Source organism: Felis catus, chromosome F2, assembly GCF_018350175.1.
Source record: "Felis catus isolate Fca126 chromosome F2, F.catus_Fca126_mat1.0, whole genome shotgun sequence".
Classification (NCBI taxonomy): domain Eukaryota; kingdom Metazoa; phylum Chordata; class Mammalia; order Carnivora; family Felidae; genus Felis; species Felis catus.
The window spans coordinates 74,806,598-74,825,811 of record NC_058385.1 but is presented as its reverse complement, the minus strand read 5'-3'; the positions used below and the strand labels follow the sequence as shown (position 1 = coordinate 74,825,811).

The following is a 19,214-nucleotide window of genomic DNA, read 5'->3' as shown; positions in this document are numbered from 1 at the left end:
GCGCGCTCACAATAGGGTGGGTTCCACACTGAGCCAAAGGATGCCAGCATCCTGTAACCCCGGGCACCTCCGTCATTGTCCGGGCGCTGCCCGGGGGGGAAGGGGACCAGGGTGTGGTCGCCTCCCAGGGAGGGCAGCTCCCGTCCAACCGGGCTGATCCCCTGGAGCCAACGGTCACAGCAGCTGAGGGGCGAATGGCCATTCAGGCTGGTGCCAATACCGTCTGCTCTATGGGGACACAGAGCCGTCCAAGTAGCCCGACCCTGGCTGAGAAATGCAAACTGAAACCTGCCTTTCCAGCTGAAGGGACTCTGGAGGTCACTGGGAGTAATCTGCAACCTAAGGAAAGCCCAGCATCTCTTGGTTACCAGCTCCTGCCCCTCGGTGCCACTCAGGTTTCCTGCTTGTCCTCTAGGCCAGCCCAGAGAAGAAGATTTTCTTTTCCTCGTGTCCCTACTGTGCGCCACAAACCGGGAGCTTTGCACGGCTCGTCTCACTTAACTCTCTCGATAACCCTGCGACGTGGGTCTTATAATGCCGGCGTCTGCCCGGCCTAAGCCCTGGCTCTTGAGGTAAAACATCTGGCCCGAGGCCTTACAGCCAGCGGTGCAGAATGTCACCTCCCTCTTCTGGGCCAGAGCCTGTGATCTCTCTTTGCGCTGCCTCCGTGAGCTTGGGTTGGGGGAGAAGAGGCATCCCTCTGTCTACAATCTTCTAAGGCTCCCACTCGCCTCTGGCGTAAGGCAAGGCCTCTGGGCCCGGCTTCCCAGGCCCCTCTGGGTTTTGCCACCTTCCCACCTATTCCGTCGCCCCCCTCATGTTGCCTGCCACCACCCTCAACTGTGGTGGGGGGGGGTGGGGACTGGCATTCGCTCACTACCTGAAAACGTTAGCTCTTGGTTAGGGAGCCCTCACCGTAGGCCCAGGCTGGGTATACTTTGTACGGGTTATCTTGTGAAATCCTTGCGAGAACCCGTGAACTCAGCCCTGTGTCTCTGGCCTTACAGATGAGGAAGAGGGGCCCAAAGAGGTGAAGTAACTTGCTCAAATGCTCCTGGCCAGTAAGTAGTAGAATCAGGGATTGAACCCCAAACCCTGTGCTCTTATCTACTAGACCAGGGCCCGCCAAGAGAACTTTCCCGGCAATGGAAATGGTCCAGATCTGTACTGTCCAGTCTAGTAGCCACCCACCACATGGGGCCGTTGCCTCCTGGATATTTGGCTAATACAACTGAGGAGCTAAATTTTACATTTCATTTGGTTTTAATGAGAAGTAGCCACGTGTGGCCAGCAGCTATAAAGAACTGAGGAGATCCGGAGGCGTTACTCGACTTGCTAGCTAAGACCTTAGCTGGATGCCAGATGCCGGCGGAAGACATGAGTTTCCTGGATCAGAGACAAAGGACTTTGTTACTCACAGCACAGCCCAGAGCCTGAGCTTCATGTTGGCCTCATTTCCCCTGGCTTTGCTTCGCGGATGAGGAACCATGATCTTTTAGAACGGGCTGCAAGCAGAACTCCCCGACTTTTCCCCTGGAGGGGGGAACATTATGATATTTCTCCAGACAGACACCCTCCCCCTACCTTCCATTCCCTATACATCCTTGAAAAGCTAGCCCAGAACAGAAGCTGCCAGTAATTCTGCTTCTAAGAGACATAGATGCACAAGACACCATGAGGGACTGTCTCTCAACAGGAGCTGCTGTGTTGGGGGTGCAGCTCTAAACCACCTGTGTGACTACGCTGAGAAACTCCACGTGTGTTCCATCATTCGCTACCCTCCAGGAGCCTATGCCGTTGGCCTCAGTTTCCCCATTTTTCAGGCGAATCAACTGAAGCTCACTTGAGTTGTCCTCCCTGAAATTTCCAATTACGGCCTCTTCTACTCTTACTCATTGTCAGCTCTGCCCTCCCGCCCTCCCCCTCCCCGCCCCCCGCAAAACAAAAACAAAAACAAAAGCAAAAACGTGAAACGTTTGTTCTCCTTGCTCCCTTTCAAAACTTGACCCTACAGGACTCTGGAATTCCTTTCCTCTTGTGCCTTGTCACATTCTTCCCATCTCTCTAGATCCGGGGCCAGGGCTGCCTCCTCCCTGAAGCCCTCCCTGCCCAGCACAGTCCGTGTCTTCTCTAACATAGAGCACCCGGTCCCATGCTCTTGACAGGCAGTGGTCTGTTGCCTATTGGGAGGCTTGGGGGAACACAGACCAGTGAACAGGGACCCTCAAAAGAACAACTCTAGCAACCACCGACTCCTGTTGTATGGCCTGCCATGTATTCACAGCTGACGGCCTCACCACCTGTTCCAGGATCCGGGATCTGTGAACAGGATTGACTTTCCCAGAAAGAGAAGGGGGTGTTTTGAAGTGACTCAAAGGAAAGCTTGTTGAATCAGTGTTGAGTTTTGGTAAATCCACCCACGAGGATAGAGACACTTGACATTTGCCTTCCAAGCCGGCATGAGGAATGAGTCTCATTTCTTCCTAAATGAGCAGGAGGCGGTGGAATGATGCCTGAGCTGCTCTCGGGAGACCAAAGTTCTGGTCCAAGTTCTGATGCTAACCAGCTGTATGACCTTGGGGAAGACACTCCCCTTTCTGGGCCTTAGTTTCTCATCTGTGAGTGAGAGAAAAGGAGCCAGCCCTTCAAGGTACCTTTCTACCCTTCTTTCCAACCCATGCTTCCCCCACAACTCTGGGCCTGGGAGAGAGCCCAGCTTCCCCTTCACAAGACCCAAGGGCCTCCCTGCTCCTTCCTTATCCAACCTCCTGCTGCCTCCTTGAGGAGGACCAGGCTCTGGGCATCCTCTGGTAGAATGTAGACCTCCACACTGGCTGGTCAAGGGGGCGCTAAAGGATGCACTGAAAAAGGAGCACTTGATCTGAACCCAGCCGTGTTTCTTTAGCTTTAACACATCACACGCATCCTCCTTGACCACCATAGTGAGCCCTTCCTAGGTCAGGCACTACGCTGAGGACTTGATATCCTCTCTCGCAGACTCTTTGCGTCAACCTCAGGATGTCGGTACTATTATTATCCCCGTTTTGCCACTGAGGAAACCGAGGCGCAGGGAAGTGAATGCCAAAGAGCTGGCGAATGGCAGAGCCTGTGCTGGAAGTCAGATCTCCTGAGCTCCTACTCCATTCTTACACATTGGATGTTGGTTGGTTGCAGATAGAATAATTGCAAACCGAGCCCTACATGTGTCAGCTTTGCTGCATAACAAGCAATCCCTAAATCTCAGTGACTTTCAACAAATGCTTATTTCTTGTTCACATTACAAGTAGACTGTGGGTCCGTTGCAGGCCGGCTGTGGCTCAACAATGTTCCTTGAGTTTTCTCTAAGGCCTGGGCCAAAGGCAGTCATTATCTAGGGTGTGCCACGCTCATGCTAGAACTGAAAAAAAAAAAAACAGATAATCAAATTTATTATTATTATTAGAGAGAGAGAGAGAGAGAGAGAGAGTGCAAGTGGGGAAGAGGGGCAGAAGGAGAGAGAATCTCAAGCATTTTTTATGCTCAGTGCAGAGCCCAACATGGGGTTTGGTCCCATGACCCTGGGACCGTGACCTGAGCTGAAACCAAGAGTCCGACGCTCAACCGACTGCGCCACCCAGGTGCCCCCGCATAATCAAACTTAAGCCTTCTGCCAAGAGATGGCACACTTCCTATCTGTTGACATCCCAGTGGCCAAAGCAAGAGAGCTGACCAAACCGAACATCAAAGCAGGGGGGAGGTATAGTCTTCTCACAGTGAAAGTAGGGACCGAGGAGGCAGGAAATACGTATTTGTGTAACGCCGTTGGCCGTAAACTGCTGGGCTCTGCAGCCAGACGCGTAGGTCTGACCCCTGGCTCTACCATTTAGTAGCTGAGTGGCCTTCCGGAAGGTACTTCTCCTCCTCATGCCCCAGCTTCCTCATCTGTAAAATGGGCATGATAATTACAGCCCTGCGTGAGTCTCCTGGGGCTGCCATAACAGAGTTCTACGGCTGGGTGTCGTAAACAACGAAAACTTATTTTCTCTTTCTCACTTGGGCTAGAAGTCCAAGATCGAGTTGCCGTCAAAGGTGGTGTCTCGTGAGACTTCTCTTCCCAGCTTGTAGATGGCCATCTTTCTGCTGTGTCCTTGCTGGTCTTTCTTTACGTGTGCACTGTGAGTGCATTTCAGGGTCTCTTCTTTTTCTTTCTTTCTTTTTTTTTTTTTAATTTTTTAATGTTTATTTATTTTTGAGACAGGGAGAGACAGAGCATGAACGGGGGAGGGTCAGAGAGAAAGGGAGACACAGAATCTGAAACAGGCTCCAGGCTCTGAGCTGTCAGCACAGAGCCCGACGCGAGGCTCAAACTCACGGACCGCGAGATCATGACCTGAGCCGAAGTCGGACGCTTAACCGACAGAGCCACCCAGGCACCCTAGTCTCTTCTTTTTCTTACAAGGATGCTGGTCTGTGGGACTAGGGCCCCAATCGTATGACCGCATCTCCCCTTAATTACCTCCCTATAGGCTTTGTCTCCAAATAACAGCCCCGTTGGCAGGGGCGGGGGGTGAGGGGGCGGGTAGGGCTTCACAAGAAAGCGCTGAATAGGAGCCGGGTTGCCATCCGTGCTTGGTTGTCGCTTGGCCCGAACTGTACTGATGGGGCATTTCTCTGCCATGGTGACTCCTCATTCCATTCGTCTTTATGTCCTTGTCACCTGTCCCAATTCCCTGGCACAAACTAGGTGCTCAGAGAAGACATTTTTTGTCATCCTGTGGTGAAGCAGGAAGCAGTTAATGGGAGCCCCCCAGGTTTGGGGGAGCCCTGGGTGTTGCTCACCTGCTGTGGCTTGAGGCACGTCCTTGTCTTATGCCAACCGGGATCTACCACATCAAGACGGATGTTTTGCAAATGGCAAGACTTCACTCCTTTTTTATGGCCGAATAGTATTCCATTGCATAGATACACCATATCTTCTTTACCCGTTCATCTGTTGATGGATACTAAGGCTGCCTCCATAACTTAGCTACTGTAGATAATGCCGCGCTGGGTAATATATGGGACTGTTGAATCGCTGTATTGTATGCCTGGAACCAACATAATGCTGTGTGCTAACTCTACTGGAATTTAAACAAACAAACAAAAAATAAGAAAATGGCCCAAGTTCTCTCCAGCAAAATCTCAGTAGATTTTCATTTTCTTGTGGCCTTTGGTGCCTACACTAAGGTGATTGGGCAATGTTCAAAACAGGAATTGACTCCGAGAGATTCTTTTTACAAAGATGCTGTTGTAAACCCCCAAGTGGCAGTAATTCTCCAAGCCCTCTGCCACAGATACTGTCCCCCACCAAGAAAGCACCATAATGACCCTGCACAACAGGGCTGGATGTGGATGGGCATCAGGAGAACTCACTTGCACAGCTTTGTGTCCAGGGAAGTTTCTGGGTCTTGTTTATGAGTTTGGGTATTTGTCTTGAGTAGCCATTCATAGAACCACCAGGCTCAGAGTCTCCTCTTGGGATTCAGTGGCAACACTCCAAACTCCGTGTTTGTCTCTTATTCCTAATACATATGTGGCCTTGCTTAGGGATGCATGTGTCTGAGGCTGTGTGTTTAACAGAGGGATCCACCAGCTAAGGAGAAAATGATCAAAAGACATGGGGACAGCCTGCCTTTCCAAGTCCTCTGCTTGATGTGGCTCAGCTCAGCTCAGCAGTGTTGGGGCAGATGGTGCCATGTGCCTCCTCCCAGCTCACTGCTAATTAATTATTGGCACAACGAATAAGTCTGTGCGTGTTGACTCTCGCAGGCTCAATTTCCTCATCTGGGAAACGGGATCAATGACACTTCCCATAAGATGTGTCGCATCTGGCCCAGAGTAGATGGTGACGGTGAATGGTGATGGAGATGAGAGCAGTGATGATGATGATGGTGATAGTGTTGGCGATGATGCTGCTGATGGTGATGATGTTGATGGAGACGGTGATGATGTTGTTGATGGAGATGGTGATGATGATGTTGATGGAGGTGATAGTGGTGATGATGTTGATGGAGGTGATGGTGGTGATGATGGTGATGATGATGTTGATGGAGATGGTGATGTTGATGTTGATGGTGATGTTGATGGAGATGGTGATGGTGATGATGATGTTGATGGTGATGATGTTGATGTTGATGATGATGTTGATGGAGATGGCGATGGTGATGTTGATGTTGATGATGATGTTGATGGAGATGGTGATGGTGATGTTGATGGAGGTGATAGTAGTGATGATGTTGATGGAGATGGTGGTGGTGATGATGGTGATATTGATGGTGATGGAGATGGTGATGGTGATGATGATGTTGATAGTGATGTTGTTGATGTTGATAGTGATGTTGTTGATGTTGATGATGATGTTGATGGAGATGGTGATGTTGATGGAGATGGTGATGGTGATGGTGATGATGATGTTGATGTTGATGATATGTTGATGGAGATGGTGATGGTGATGTTGATGGAGGTGATAGTGGTGATGATGTTGATGGAGATGGTGATGGTGATGATGGTGATGTTGATGGTGATGGAGATGGTGATGGTGATGATGATGTTGATGGTGATGTTGTTGATGTTGATGATGATGCTGATGTTGATGATGATGTTGATGATGATGTTGATGTTGATGTTGATGGAGATGGTGATGTTGATGGAGATGGTGGTGGTGATGATGGTGATGTTGATGGTGATGGAGATGGTGATGGTGATGATGATGTTGATGGTGATGTTGTTGATGATGATGATGCTGATGTTGATGATGTTGTTGATGTTGATGATGATGTTGATGTTGATGATGATGTTGGTGGAGATGATGATGTTGATGGAGATGGTGATGGTGATGGTGATGATGATGCTGATGTTGATGATGATGTTGATGGAGATGGTGATGGTGATGATGTTGATGGTGATGATGTTGATGTTGATGATGATGTTGATGGAGATGGTGATGGTGATGTTGATGGAGGTGATGGTGGTAATGATGGTGATGGTGATGGTAATGGTGATATGATGATGGTAATGATATGATAATGATAAAGATATAATGGTGATGCCACTGCTGTTGATATGATGGTGATGAAGATATGATGATGGTGATGGTGAAGATGATGTTGAAGATATGACGATGATGATGGAGATGATATTGATGGTGGTGATGATGGCGATGGTGATGTTGGTGGTGGTGGTGATGGTGATTATGATGATGGCAGCTTTTCCCATAGAGAGGACTTACTGTATGCCAGGCATAGTTTAAACACTTCATATATGTTGGCCTTCTTAATCTTTTAAGCAAGCCGGGAGCTAGACACTGTCATTCTCCCCACTTTACAGATCAGGAAACTGAGGCATGGTGGAAAAGTGACTCACTGAAAGATACACAGCTAGCCGCTGCCCTGATGGCCTTGAAGCTCATCCAGTGTTAGTTATGCAAGACTATGTCCCCCGCCCAATGCTCCCCGACCTGTGGCAGGAAAAAGGGTGCAAACAACACACGCTGCTTATTCTAGAAAGTAATTACTTCGAATTAAACTATTGTGTACTTTCTAAAAATTTTCCTTTCATGTTGTTTCCATGGAGAGTCAAACAGAGGCAGGACCGCCCATCCTGGGCACTGACTCCCGCTGGCCGGAGCGGCCGCTCTGTAATATTAACATCCATGGGCCTCTGGGTCATCCACTGTTGACCTGCAGAGGTCAGTGAGCTCAGATCCACGGGCGCAGGTGCGTTCAGGTGAGAGGGAGAGAAACAAGCCCAGGTGGTCTTGACTATTCCGAAAGTTCTTTTCTTGCTTGCCTTGGCAGGCACACGTACTAAAATTGGAATGCTATAGAAAGTTCTCTTCATCCCCACTCCCAGAGGGAAAGCATTTTGCATGCCTCACAGGTGACGAGAGCCGCGACAGCGAGCGGCTGAAGCTACTGCAAGCTGAGGGCTTAGTATTAATACCATGGGGAGAGCTGGGGCGGGATTTTCATCTGTCCTTATTACTGTTTTGGGAGCCTCCCCCCCCCCCCCAGCACTTAGGAAAAAAGCCAGAACAACAATAATACTTCCTGAGTCTCAGATTCAAGTAACCTCTCCCTTTACAAAATGCCCAGCTGTCTGATTCCTGCCAGTTAGAACATTCCAGAGTCAGACCCTCCTCCCCCCGCCCCCCACGTGAGCCGGGACTTGCCACCAGCCCGGTTGCAGGTGCCACCTGCACGGGCCTCTCTCTTCCCGTCATGGGGGAACAATAGCTTCCAGTCCCGCGCCGCCCCTCCCCGCTCCTGTGGCCCCACCAAGCCACTCCGCGCGTCTGAGCCTCAGTTTCCTCCCAGGTCCGACGGGAGGCCGGAGCTGCCTCGGGGACTGCGCGTGCAACCGTGAGGTTGCACAGGTTGTGTGGAGTGGCTGACCCTGCCGGGTGCACAGGACATCTCCAAATTAGGCACACCCCGGCCCCTGGTCTCCGATCTAGGGCAGGAAGTGGCCTCAGAGACCGCGCAGTACACAGCGTTCGTTTACATTTTGGAGCACAGAGCCTCCCCACTCAGTGCTCCCGGCTCTGACCCCGCGCTCTGCTGGTGACTCTTCTCTTTCACTACCAGTGGGCCTGACAGGGCTCTGCCCTCAGAATAGCACTCCCTATTTACTCTGGGTGTGTGAGCTTAGCTTGTTGCTGGCACAGTCTGGAGAGATCTTCCCGCCTTCTCCCTGCGGTAAGTCTGAGTACTTTTCTTTTCTGTTTTTCAGATGAAGAAGCCGAGGCTCAGAGAGGTTGAGGCACTCCCCCCGAGATCACACAGCTGGTGAGTGGCTGGAACTTGAGCCCAGCTCTCTGTGACTCCAGAGCCTGTGCTGTTAATTGCTTGCTTTCTCTGTCTTAAACTGCGTTGAAATGGTTGTCCCCCGGCAGCCAAGGGTGGGAGACCTGTGACCCGGTTAGTGTCGTAGGCACTCTCCTGGTGCCTCCTACAGAGCACAGTAGGCCCTCCAGACATACAGGATGTTTTGAAGGGGATCCTTTCTAATCCCGCGCGGTGGGGCAGTGTTCAGGGAACCGGACGCTCATCGAATCACTGGAAAGTTCTGCTTAACCAAGGGCTTCCCCTTTTTGCTACGTTTAAATGCCCCAAGTCACCAACGCGTGCGGCGTGAGAAATGCATTCTGCGCCCCGTCATAAAGCATGTCTTACATTTCATGTGCAGACTGTACCTATAGACCATTTTGACCGTGGAGGTGTCTTTGTGATTCAGAAAGTACGATCCTTGACTTCACAGTGGGAAGGAGGGCAGGACAGGTGGTGGAAGTGGGGTCCAGCACCGGGCTGACACCAGCCCAGGCCCCCAGCGCCCTCATCCCACACCCAAGCAGGTGCACTGCCAAGGGCTAACCTCCCCCAGCCTTTTCTGCACCCTCAGTGTGATTCTGACCATCTCCGCTTTACGGTCCTGCTACTTCTCACGCTCCCCCCCTCTCCCATCACCAAGAGTGCCCGTCTTCGTTTCCTCATCCTTGACGCCCACTCTCTTGTTTTCAGAAGGTTTCCTAGAACCTGCTTCTGAAAAATCTTTGAGAATGAACAAGCCCCACTTAGTAACGTGACCGCAGTTGAACCGCCTGATTTGGTCTCCTAAGTCCTCAGAGAAAACTCTAGGGTAGGGGTAGAGGTGGGTGTGATGTTGGTTTTCAAGTCATCTTCGGGGTGGTGGGGAGGCCCCAGCGTCCGGGCTGGGCCCCGCCCCCCTCAACTGGAAAATCTGCTTCAGTAGTTAGTTTCTGCCCGGGTAAGATTCTAGCTTAAACAAAATCCGGAAACCACGACCTCACTAACGTCCTCGTCCAGAAGTCCGGAAAGCTGGTTCTAGGTCTGGTTCCGCCACGTTGCACTGGGTGAATTTCGCCAAGTCCTTTACCTTCACTGGGCCTCAGTTTGTCCATCCGTACAGTGGGGTCCTTGTGGTTTCTGCCCAGAGCGGCAGTGAGTCTTTGATGATGCTCATGCAGCCGCTTGTGCTCCTGAGTTGACAAGGAAAAGCCCATCGGGGCAGGGGACTGACTGAGAAAGGGGTGATACGTGATGAAAACAGCCCCACCCTCCATGGGTACCCTGGTTGGGACAAATCCAGAGTCACACGCACTCCCGGGGGGAGCGAACCCCCCTCCATCTGACATCCCAGTACTCCGTGGAAGTCACTCTGAGGCTGCGGGCTCTCTGGGAACCAGACCCGTGGGCCCCCTGGTAGGGCCGGGTGCCCCTCCCATGCCGTGAGCCCCACATCCTGCCCCGCCACAGAGGACCCCAGGAGGCAGGATGCACACTTGCTCGCCACAGCTCTCGCTGCCTGCACAGATGTAGAGTGCGGTTTTGTAGTATTTTTGGCTTTATTGTTTTTGCAAAAGCCAGAGGAAGTCTGTAGGCGGAGCTCTGCCTCCCGTCCCCGAAGGTGACTGGTCTGCTCGGTCCAGGGCCAACAGAGCTCAGATCGGAGAGGGCACCCGCCCTGAGCCGGACACTTGCCCTGGGCCATCCGTGGGCCACCCTGCCTTGAGGATGTCACTGTCCCCATCCCATTTTCCATAGGAGGACACTGAGGCCCAGAAATGACCCAGAACTCCCCCTCCCCCACCACCTCCCACTCTACACAAACCCAAAGGGACCTCTGCTCGCTGAGCTCTGAGCACTTTGCATCCTGTGTGCGGCCCGCACATATTGAGAGCCCACCGCTGTTCTCAGTATGGGGGACACAGCAGTAAAGGACGCAGGTGAGGTCCCTGCCCCCCCCCCCCAGTGGGGGAAGAGAGACAAATAGAGAAGGAATACCGTGTACAGTGAAGTGTCATTTTGTGACTGAGTCTGCAAAGGGAAATGTAGCTAAGCAAGGGAGCACTGACAGCGATGCGATTTTGGGGGGATCAGGGAAGGCCCCTCCAGGGAGGGCATGTGGGCAGAACCATGAATGCAGCCAGAGAGCAAGCTGTGTGGATTCTAGGCTAAGAATTTTCTAGGCGGGGCAGGAAGGGTGGCAGGTGCAAAGGCCCTGGGGCAGGGAATGTGACTGTTGTACCAGAACACTCTTCGACCCTCCGTATGTTTGCCTCCCCACTCTCCCACCAACACAGCTACTAGTCTCTGTCGTCTCCTCCATCCGTCACCTCCAAGTGTCTGCAGGGGTGAGGTAGGGGGTCATGGCTATGTAGCAAAAAAAAAAAAAAAAGAGAGAAGAAAAAAGACAAGAAGAAGAAATCAAACAGGATTGAGTGGAGCAGAAGAAAAATGTAGATCTAATAGGAAATGACTCATCTGATTCCTTAACCCGTTTTGTACAGTTCATTCTTGGTTGACATTTGAAGTAGCTTCATATTCGGTATGGGGGTGGGGGGCGGGCAGAAGCAGACCCACCTGTGGCCCGGCACGGCCATCAGCAGGCTGTAATCTTGGGCAGCTTCCAGTCCCGCCCGGAGGTCCCTTCTTCTGCCATCTTGGTTGGTAATGACACCTGTCTGGCACCTGCTGAAGCAGCTCACGGGCAGGGTGTGCTGGAAGGGACGTGTTTGGAGAGTTAGGGACCACGGGTTCAAGTCTTGCTGCCACCACAGACGCCTGTACAGCCTCGGACAAGTCACGTCCCTGAGCCTTGCTTTCCCTACCTGGAAAAGGAAGCAGAGAGGTAGGGCCCTCCCTCCGTTCCTCTGTGATCCCGAAATGCCACAAGCCTTTGCCTCCGAGGCAGGCGGCAGTCAGGCATCGGGACAGAACCTTCCAGCAGCTCCCTTTTGATTTTGTGAGCCTGGAACTCTCAGCAGAGGGATGCCCAGTGTCGGGGGCACGACCTCGGTGATCCTGCCTCGGGCATTCAGATAAGAGCCTCAAGCAGTCCTCGCCTCTCTCTGGTGTGGGGCCTGTGGCTGTGGAACCAGAAATTCATTTCTAGGAGCAGAGGAACGTCTCTCTTTCCCTGGGACCCAGAAGGACTTATTAAAGTGTTCCATTAACTGAAGCTCATTCAGCTGGAAAAAGAATAATCAGACAGCAGTTCTGCCTGGTTACTGGCCTGTGAACTCCTTGAACGTTTCCCAGAAGGAACGCTCAACAAGCCCCCGTATGGGGGCGCCTGGGTGGCTCAGTCGGTTAAGCATCTGACTCTCGATTTCAGCTCAGATCATGGTCTCACAGTTTGTGGGATCGAGTCCCACCTTGTGCTGTGTGTTGACAGTCCGGAGCCTGCTTGGGATTTTCCCTCTCCTTTTCCCTCTCTGTGCCTCCCCCACGCTCGCTCTCTCTCTCTCCCTCTAGATAAATGAATAAACTTAAAAATAAAAATAAAAATAAAAACTCCCGTGTGTAAGAGAGCCCAGCCCTTCCTGCTTCCTCCCTGACGAGCAGTCAGCGTGGGAGTTGACCAGCAAGGCTGTTATTGTTCGGCCCATGAAACAGGCCCATCTGCCCATGAAACAGGCCCCCATACGGGTACGGTGCCAGAGATACAGAAGTAAATGAGACACGGGCTGTGCTCTCAGTGACCGTTCGGGCTCAGCCTGACCACTTTCCTCGCTCGGTCGAACTCCAGACACTTCGTGGCTGAGCTGACTCTGAAGGTCACAAAGATGTAAACATTTGAGCAACTTTCACCTGTCAGTGTTATCTGTTCTCCACAATGCCTGCGCCGAATTCATTGGCTTAGCCTTCTTCAGTCAAATCAATTTTCTTTTGGTTCCTTCCTTCCAACACATCCTTGTCTCACGTGAATTTGGGGGGGAAGGGAAGTGGCCAGAAAGTTGCTCGTGGGCAGCGAGGCACTTAACAAGGGCATTTTACTGGTTATAAAGTTCAGGATTTTGTAGCAAACGGTAAGCAAACCCTCTTTTGGTCCCAGACTACCTCAGGTCGTGCAATTGGTTGCTGCAAACATAACCCTGAAAAGCAACCCAGATAAAGGACTGGTCAGGGCTTTGCATTCTGAGCCCACCCAGTAAGACGTGTGGGAATGCACGAGACCCTTGGAGGACTGTCTCTTGACAATAGGGTGGCACAGAAAAAGTCTGGATTTGATCCCGAGGTCTAACACCTACTAACTGTGAGATTGTGCAAATTCCAACTGTTCAGTGTCTTTTAGCCCCAGTTTTATTATCTGTAAGATGGGATAATAGCTACCTTTCAGGTGATCGTTCACGATGATGTAAGATCGCTGTTGTAGGAACATGACGGGGAACAAAACGGAGTCTGAGCTCAAGGACCCTAATTGCATGGAGAACCTTTTCAGCTATCCATAAGCATGTAACGTTGGAAAACAGAGGTGGGCGAGGTGCAGAGGGTGATAGACGGCGTGATTCAGGGGTGCAGAAGGTTCAGAGAGAGTCTCTCTGACGAGCTGACACGGGACCCAGCATCCCGAGTTAAGTGGTGGGTGTCGTCCTGTCTGTGGGAGGAGCATCCGGGCAGGGCACACAGGCTGTGCACGGGTCCTGGGCTTGTCATCTTGCAAGGGGGCATGGGGCTGGGGAGCACAGTGGGCAAAGGGAAGGCGTGGAGAGTGGGGTCGGAAAGTAGGCAAGGACCAGTTCTAGGAGGATCTCGCAGGCGTCGAGGGGCATGGGGGAGCAGGAGAGCATGTTCGGTCCGGGGTTTGCTTTTTATCGCCGCCCATTAACTGAGCAGCTAGTCTGTTACCGTTGCTTGGATCGCGGCAGGCGCCGCGAGGCTCCTGGGTGTGGACGAGGGCCTGTTATGAATGGGAGAGATCTCACACCTCTTCTGCCCAGAGCCCGGGCTCAGAGTTTTTCCTTCTGAATTTGGGGGCAGGATGATAGCTCGGTCAATGCTCACAGATGCTGAGCTCCCAAAACAGGAGGGAGTGAAGGTTCTTGGGGCCGGGTCCAGGCCAAAGCTTACCAGAAGTCCCTTATCTCGCCACGCCTGGCTACCTATCTGGAAAAGAGGGAGAAGATTAGCAGCCGGGCACGTTGTGAGAGCCTCGTAAATAGAAGTTGAACCTAAAGACCATGTGCTTATTATCTGCATTAGCAAGAATATCGTATTCGAGGCAAGTTCTGCTCAGAGACTGAGACTGTCTCTGCCAATAATTTAACACGGCTTCACTGAGGGAGTTCTAATTTATAATAGTAATATTTCACAAGCCAGTAGGATAGAGGATGATGTCTCTTAATAAGCCATTAAAGAAATAACATACTCCAAACCAGTGATGGATTACACTGTTGTTCCAGGCACAGGGGCGATGGGAGGAATAGAGTCCAAATTCAGTTGAGGTGCACCTTGCTAGGAGCTGGTTGTCTGTGGAGTCAGGCCTTCCAAGCACCAGCTGCCGGCTTGGGTCCCTCGATGCCGGGGCACATAGCTCACGGTGAGGGCACCGGTGTTGACAGGCGAGGTGGGCTCCTCCAAAGGTCCAGGGACAGCTGGTCCAGGGGCTGCTCCGTAGTGGCCCAGGGACAGCTCTGTGGCTCGCACCCCTGCCCACGAGGAGAAGCCTCGCCAAGGCAGAAACAGATGTCCCTTCTCCTCCTGAGACGGCTGCCGGGTTAATGCCACGGCCAACTGGGAATGGCCCGGCCAAGGCAGGAGCAAGTGTCTCAAGATTTCCGGAGAGTTCCTTAGGTCAGCAAAGAGGAGCCTTGCCCGGACCAAACACTCAGTGAGTCCTCGCAATTCTTGATATTTAACGTTTAATACTTCTTTTTTTTTAATGTTTATTTTTAAGAGACAGAGAGACAGAGCGTGAGCCGGGGAGGGGCAGAGAGAGAGGGAGACACGGAATCGGAAGCAGGCTCCAGGCTCCGAGCTGTCAGCCCAGAGCCTGACGCGGGGCTGGAACTCATGAACCGCGAGATCATGACCTGAGCCGAAGTCGGACGCTTGACCGACTGAGCCACCCAGGCGTCCCTTTGGTATTTGAAGTTTAAATGCCCATCATGTCATAGCCACCGCTCCGTTAGGCTTTTATCGCCAAGCCCCCAGCAACTTGGGCACTGCGTGAGCTCCCGCGTGCTTACGGCCAGCAGATGTGAATGACAGCGTCCTGGCACGGCTTTCTCGGTGGAAGGCAACCCACCCTGAGGTCAAAAGAGCTTTGCTGAAATCATAAGGAGGTGGGTTTGAAACCATAACACGCCGATACACAGCAGAGAGGAAGCAAACCCATCCTGATAGCTCCTCTTTCCAGGTTTTTGATGATTATTCCTTTTCTCTATGGATCATAGAAATGTTTGCTATGAAGCTGTGGTCCACAACATACACACACACACACACACACACACACACACACACACACACACATGCAAAATCCACCCGGTAGTGTCTTCCCCAGTAAAGGACAGTGTTGGTCACTCACTGGGATGGGGAAGGAGAAGGTGTAAAGGGTCAGGACCCCAGAAGGCCAAAGACAAGTATGAACGGAAGCCTGTGGGACAGCCCCTCTCCAGACACACCAAGGCAAGGAAGGCTTCCCGAGGTCCCCCAGCTGGCAGAATCTTCGGGCTGGCACTTTGGGTCACCATTCCTGCCCCGTGCTGTGTATGTTCCGCTACGCCCAGAATCGTGCCGGGCCCCCCCCCCCTGCTGTCCAGCCTTGGTCTCTCTGAGACCCCGGGATGGCCGCCAGCCTTTTCAAAGTCCGTCTCTCACCGCTGCCCTGGAGGAGATGAAAGGACACCTGTTTGAAAGCAAATTGGGCAGAACAAGAAAGGGCTGTGAAAGGTGCTGTGTTCCCTGAGTGGGAAGCCCTTTGATGGGCAGCCGGGGACGAGCCGTGCAGTGTCCCGCCCCCAGGACTCAGCAGAGACACAGATGGGGGGTGGGCGGGGGACTCCCAGTGTTGAATGCCCACCTGGCGCCCCGGCCGCAAGGGCGTTCTCTGTCCTGTGGGTCAGCGAGGCTCGCTTGTCCCCTCTCTCCTGCCCTGCCTGCCTCCTCCACGGATAGAGGGTGAGTGGCAGCTGTGTGCACCTTGTGGGGGGTCAGGGGGAGTAGGGCGGAGTGGAGACAGTCCCCCCGCCTGTGTGGACGCACCCTCAGGGGAGGTGATGGGCTCTGTCACCTGAAGGGCAGATACTTAGCTCGAGAAGCTCCGGGTTTGTGGCTGCGCTTGCTTGGGTCACCTTTGGGCTTCACGTTTCTGAAATGTACGACTCTGGGCCAAGCGGCTTAACCTCCCTGGTCGTCCGTTTTCTCATCCGCAAAATGGACATCTGAACGGATTCAGTGAGTTAACAGGAAAAGAACTCTCAGACCAGCTTGTCGAGCTGCCCTTGGCACCAAGTTGATGCCTGCTCTCTAGAGGGTCAATACAGAGCAGCGACCACATGGGCTAACGGCCCCCATGGGGGCCGCCGTCCCCTCACCGTCCCGTGCCGCTCCCTGAGAAGCCGTGAGGCATGTGCTGTTGCTGTTTTGGTTCTGCGCCCAAGGGCAGGGCATGGCTGAGCGTGGCCAAGTGGCTTGTCCGAGGTCGCACGGCTGAGCAGGATTTGGAGCTGCTTCCTACGTGGCATCTAGACCTGAGGTCTCTGGCTCCACCCACTGTTGGCCACGCGAGTGGCCCCGAGTAGGTCCCCTGACCTGTGTGCGCCCGTGTGGCCCACAGGTGCCGCAGGATGAGGCGTCTTCATGATGGCCGATGACGCGAGGCGGGAAGCGATGACAAGAGGAGAGAGCCAGCTGGGTGTTCCCCGTCCCCAGCGTCTCCCTACGCGGTTTCAAATACGAACACCACAGGGTGTGGCATCGCGGCAGGCACAGGACACACAGCACAGGCTTTGAGTCCAGGTCGGATCTGGGGCCCAGCCTTTGCTGGCTGCCCTTGAGCACGTGCCCTCAGCCTTCAAGGTGAAACACCATCGCTCTGCCGGGCTGTTGCGAAGATTGAATGAGCCCCAGCAGAGACGTGCAACCGGCTACCGGCACACGTCGCGGACGTCAGCAGCAGGTGTCCGGGCCTCCTTCCCGACCTGCATTCGCGTGGATTTCTCCGCGACTCACCAGCTCCGGGACGCCAAGGCTAGTATCTCATCCCCTGCCCTGGCTGCTCCCGGCTGTGGGGACGCCTCCCCCACCTTCCCACCGTGTGCCGGGTCACCCCCGGCCTCTGTGCCCTACTCTCTGGACCTCTGCTGCCCCCGGCTGCCCAGTGCCGTTGGACTCTTGCGTTGAGCCTCACCAGTGCTGCCTGGTTTCAGCTGCGCCGAAGGCCCTCCAGCCCACGACGTGACCCTCGCCCACCTGCTCCAGGCACCTGTGTTCCCAGTCCTCCCCGTGAGCTGCTCCGAACTCCCTTGTCAACGGGGCAAGATGTCCCCCCAACCCCCAGTGCGGGCTCAGGGTAGGGGACCCGTACAGATGACTTGGGCCCAGCGTGCTGTGGAATTGAATGGGTGGCCCTTCCTGATGACAGCTGCCCTTCCTCTCCTCCCCAGTGGGGCTCTGGGGGGGCTAAGGCAGGACAGCTGTATCCCAGTGACCCCACTGGCCACCCTGAAACCCCTCAACCCTTGTTTTCTGGGGATGGTTCGTGCCAGGCTCGTGCTTGCCTAGGGCTCCTGCCCGTCTCCGAACCCCGGTGGATGCTGGGCTCCTCTTGCCCTACTGGCCGCTGGGTTTATCCTGTAGTCTGAATCCCCATTCTGGATGTCACTGGAGATCGTCACCTTAACTCTTTCAGGAGCCTTCGTGATGCCCCTGCACATTAAGAGTTAAAAAAATCTCTCCTTGGAAGTCGGAGCCCGGGAGGAACGTTATCTCTTCAAGCTACCTACCTGTCAGCTGTCTAAACCTTCCCGCCAAACCCGCCAGGACTCCACCTGTCAGGTACCCAGGAGCCCTATAGAACCAGCGACAGACCCCCGAGGTGGGGCTGGGGCGGGGGTCTCAGAGTCCTGAATAGTCTTTCCTTTCTCGGGACTTCTGCACCACCTAGATCGGGAGATCTCTTTCTTTCTGGGGGCAGGCGTGAGCCTCGACGTGCAGCCCCAACCGTGTTACATGCTCTGCACGTTGCGTGGCTGTCTTCAGACTCTGAATTGAGCACGGCTCAGTCTACACGCATAAGAAGATTTGCGGATTTGCATTCCTTTTGTGCGGCTGAAAATATGAAAATATATCCACTCCTTCTCGTCTGACCCTAATCCCGCTTAATCGTGTTTCTCACGGGCACGTCTCCAAACGTCCCATTCTGAACCACTGTTTGTGCTCCAAGGACTCTGTGTTTTCCCCTCCAGCCGCCCCCCAGCGAAGGAGCAGGCAAGAGTTATCAGGGTAAGGAGAGGAGGATTTCCAACCGCAAGAAGGGGGCTCTCCCGACCTGTCAGCACCGCCTGGGTGTGGGGGACCCGGGGGAACCGTCGAGTCAGCGCGGGAAGGAGCGGGGAGACTCAGGCCCCAAAGGAGATGAGCTTCCGAAGCCACCAAGATAGAGACAGGGCTCATCTTCAGTCTCCGGGGACGCCGTGTGCACCCCATGCAGTCTCGTTTCCATATGCCAGTTGCATCACTGCTGTGTGCTGCTCACCAACCATCAGTGCCTCCCAATGCCTTTATCTCAAGTCTACATTCCAAAAGACTTAGCCCCCCACCCCACCCGCCCACCGCAGCCACTCAGAAGGGCGCCCTGATTTCCGTAACTGCGTGAGATGCCCCCATCACCACCGCCGCCGCTCCAGCCGCCGTGCACTTTTTGGGACCCCACCCTCTCCACCCTCCTCGGTCTCCGTGGACACCTCCTCCATGGAGCCTCCCTTCTTTCTCCGGTTGTCATCAGCCCAGCACTTCCAAGTCACCGGGGCCCTTGGGCATGTGGAGCAGAGAGTTATATCTATGAATTGCCATGTGCGGGATCCCAGTCTGGCCTCGCCGTCTGGAGGTGAAGAGAGACAGTCCCCCTGGTGTGGGCAGTAAAGTACAGGTGTCCCCGCAGGTAAGAGGCCCCGTGAGAGGCTGGGCAGAGCAGCACTGAAGAGAAGAGAGGCCTCGGGCGTCAGCCCCGCCCTTCCTAGCCCTGTGACCTTGAGACAGTATCCTAAGGCCGAGGGCCTCAACTGTCCCGTCTGCAAAATGGTACTGATAGTCGTACCTTTCCCAAAGGGCCTGGAACTGCCTCTCTCACACCCTGGCTTCCCTAAGAAGCCATGCAGTCTTGGGAAAGCTTAGCGTCTCAGAGCCTAACTACCCCCACCCCTGCAAAGCGGAGTGGAGGGTACCTGCCCCCAG

The 19,214-nt window shown here is 53.7% G+C and overlaps 1 protein-coding gene across 2 annotated transcripts in view; it reads left to right on the top strand.

Annotated features, from left to right (window-relative positions):
- Positions 1-19,214, top strand: part of ST3GAL1 (ST3 beta-galactoside alpha-2,3-sialyltransferase 1) — a 96,320-nt gene that overhangs the window by 45,816 nt on the left and 31,290 nt on the right. Inside the window, exons 1-2 of one of the 2 annotated variants that reach the window (XM_045050133.1) lie at positions 8,509-8,653; positions 8,749-8,804. The gene's annotated coding sequence lies outside the window, so the exon portion shown is untranslated. Of the gene's footprint in view, positions 1-8,508; positions 8,654-8,748; positions 8,805-19,214 lie in introns of those variants that run through there. The other variant, XM_045050132.1, reaches the window with a different exon arrangement.